The sequence below is a fragment of the Suricata suricatta genome, chromosome 11 (assembly GCF_006229205.1).
Source record: "Suricata suricatta isolate VVHF042 chromosome 11, meerkat_22Aug2017_6uvM2_HiC, whole genome shotgun sequence".
Lineage (NCBI taxonomy): Eukaryota > Metazoa > Chordata > Mammalia > Carnivora > Herpestidae > Suricata > Suricata suricatta.
The window spans coordinates 2,241,994-2,245,285 of NC_043710.1; the positions used below are offsets into that span (position 1 = coordinate 2,241,994).

At 53.5% G+C, this 3,292-nt stretch overlaps 1 protein-coding gene across 1 annotated transcript in view; it reads left to right on the forward strand.

The window, feature by feature from the left end:
- Window positions 1–2,719: 2,719 nt before the first annotated feature.
- Window positions 2,720–3,292, forward strand: part of DHCR7 (7-dehydrocholesterol reductase) — a 21,268-nt gene continuing 20,695 nt past the window's right edge. Inside the window, exon 1 of the mRNA XM_029956785.1 lies at window positions 2,720–2,856. The gene's annotated coding sequence lies outside the window, so the exon portion shown is untranslated. The remainder of the gene's footprint in view (window positions 2,857–3,292) is intronic.

The following is a 3,292-nucleotide window of genomic DNA, read 5'->3' on the forward strand; positions in this document are numbered from 1 at the left end:
CCACCGGCTGCCGGGCCCGGCGACCCCGCGCCGGGGACGGTCGCCGGGCCCTGGAGCGCGGTGCCTCTGTTTTATTCCGCACCTCCCCACGGAGTGCGCCCCTCGTGCCTCGGCAGCTTGGCTTCCCCCCTCCTAACGTTAGGTGCGCTGTTTCCGTCATTTTTCTGCAGTTTGGTGCCGCGTGGTGGCTCTAGAGCGCGGGGGCTCCCGCGCGGGTCGGGGCGCTGGGCCGAGGGCGCGCGCTGGGGGTCCCCTTCGGGGCCACCTGTACTTGCCCGAGGCCTCCGGCCAGCATTGGGCCGAGCACCAGGAGGAAGCGCACCTGCAAAACTTCCCGGTTGCCACATTTCTTGCCTGAAGCGCTGACAGCTGTGTCGCTTCACTTAATCTCTTAACGCATTTCCTTCTTTAATTCACTTAAGGTAGGAATCCAGTTTTTTTCCCATGTGAATTAAGTAACTTTCACCATCGCTGACTGTGCTGTCGGTCTTCTTCTCCCAACTTGCGATACACGCGCTTTCACACTTAAAATACGTTTTCCCCCGCGGGTGCCTGGGTGGCTCAATAGGTTGAGGGTGGGACTCTTACTTTTGGCTCAGGTCAGGGTCTCACAGTGTGGGAGACCCGCGGGGGTGGAGCCTGCTTCTTCCTCTCGCCCTCTGCCCTCCATTACCTGAGCGTGTGTGTTCTCTCTCCCTCTCAAAATAAGTAAACATTTTTCCTATTTATAAAGTCACATTTGTTTATAAAAGACAACTTGGAACCTCGAGAGCAGCACGTGCCAATTCATTCCATCCTCATGCCAATCCTTCCTTCCTGGTTGCTGTCAATCCCAGAAACGCCTCGGTTTTTCTCTGCTTTTGCCCCAAACGGCTGATTCCAGGCCTAGGGTGGTAAAGGAATGCACCTCTAACATCTGGTTGTAGAAGGAAATAAGAAAGTGCTTAAAGAATGATGAGGACGTGTTATTTTTAAAAAGGAGGGGTGCCTGGTGGCTCAGTTAGGCGTCCAACTTTGGCTCAGGTCATGATCTTGCAGTTCAGGAATTCAAGCCCAGAGACAGGCTCTGTGCTGACAGCTCAGAGCTTAGAGACTGCTTCGGATTCTGTGTCTCCCTCTTTCTGCCACTCTCCTGCTCATTCTCTCTCTCCCTCTCTCTGTCTCTCGAAAAAAAAATTTTTCTTTAATTTAAATTCAAAGTAGTCACTCTGACAGAGCTCCCGCTGGCTAACTACAGGATAATATCCAAAGATAATGTCCTCTTTTGAAAACAGAGTAATGACAGTACAGGAAGTACACAACTCAGTGAGTAAAACAACCATTAGTCCACACTGACCGAGAAATTGAGAGGGAAATCCTTTTCAAAAAAATGTCAACTGATACATGTAGAAGGAAAGACGAATTTAGGAAAAACACCCCTTTATAGGAAGGAAGTGGTTCAGGCAGAGGTCATCATTAAATGCAAGATGACAGGCTGAAAGGTAATCTGGGAGCAGCATATTTGCACGGTCTGAGTTTCAGTCCATGGATTATTTGTTAATCACCAAAGGGAGAATGGAGACTCCCGGCAGAAGCCACCTGATCGCACTTATCCGCACCGGGTCGGGGGGAATCCCGCTGCCGCCTGATTTGGTGCCTGAATTCGCTGCATTGGCCCTGCAGTGCATTGTCCTGCCCTGAATGCATAACCTAAATGCAAGGCTGAGCAAAACAGTGAAATCCAAGTTGAGGGACAAGCTGCGAATAGGTATCTTGACTCTCCACAATGGTCATGTGAAAGGCCAGAAAGACAAAAGAAAAGGAAGCAAGGCTGGGACTCTGCCCTTCGTGGAACGCTAAGGAGCCATGACAACTAAATGCATGGTGATTCCCAACTGGATCCTGATTTTTAAAAAACATGTTTCTTTTTTTACATTTATTTACTTTTGAGAGAGCACAAACTGGGCAGGGGCAGAGAGAGAAGGAGACACAGAATCCGAAGCAGGCTCCAGGCTCCGAGCTGTCAGCACAGAGCCTGATGCGGGGCCCGAACCCATGAATCGCAAGATCATGACCTGAGACAAAGTCGGTCGCTCAACCGGCTGCGCCCCTGGCGCCCCTGGATCCTGACTTTTAATAACAGCTATAAAGGACATTATTGGGACAGTTGGGAGAAGCTGATTATGGACATTAATAGATAATCACATTGGGCTGGTGCAAAATTTCCCGAGTGTAATGCATCTTATTTTGATAATGTAAGAGCTGGATGCTGAAGTATTCAGGAGGAAGATGTCACCTGCTGCGAATTAATGGTTGAGGCTAAAACGTGGGCGTGGAGGTGATACAGAGGGAGAAAGAGAGAAAAGGTGGCAAACCGTTTTCAGCTGCTGTGTCTAGGCATTCGGGTGGGTGTTGACTTTAGTGTATGTTCACCGGGCTTGTATGTTTGACATTTTTCAGAATAAAAAACTGCAGGAAAAAAGATGTCTCTGTGAGGGATACGGAGATGTGCCCAACAGACCAAGGCCAAGGTCCTTGTCGCACCTGTTGGGAGTGGGGCCAGCAGACACCGGTCTGGGGCCCACCCCTCCAGGGGCTGCTGTGGTGGCACAGCTGCCCTTCCCAAGGTCGTGTCCTTGCAAGGCTGGCCCTGACCCGTGACTGTTCTCCAGAGGCAGGAGCATGTGGCGTGGGCATTCCTGTCCTGTGGCGCAGGCTTATCACAGAGCTGGCCCAGCCCGAGCACCCAAGGCCGGCTTGCATCACAGCTCAACCTCTCCCTCTGGCCACCCCTGCTGCAGTTCCCCTCCATCTCACAGGCGTGATCCCGACCCTAAACTCCATCTCCCTCACTTCTGGGGAAACCGGACATGCCAGGTACCCTCTCGACACCCCCAACTCTAGACTGCTACTCACACCCCACCTCTCCTGCCCCGCTCTTGCCCTTGCCACACCCCCTTCGTTGTCTGATACGGTATCTATTTGATTATCGTTTATTGATTACAGCTCCCTCCCTCTCCTACCCCCCCCCCACCCACTACCCCCAAACAGGGGTCCTAGGAGCATCAGGGGTGTTATCCGTTCCGTGGGTGGCTGTGGACCCGACGCCTGACGCCCCAGATGCTCAGGAAGGGTTTGCTGCGCGCCTCGGGAGCCCCAATTGCGGGCAAAGTGAGGCGCAGGGGAAGCAGCTTGGCCGCGGCCGCGGTGGGTGACGCGCCTGGCCGCGCAGGTGCGGGTCCCGGCTCGCGCAGCCGGCGGGCCCTCGGCCGTCAATCTCGCGGCCCGAGGGCGCCGAGTGGCGCGTGCGGTG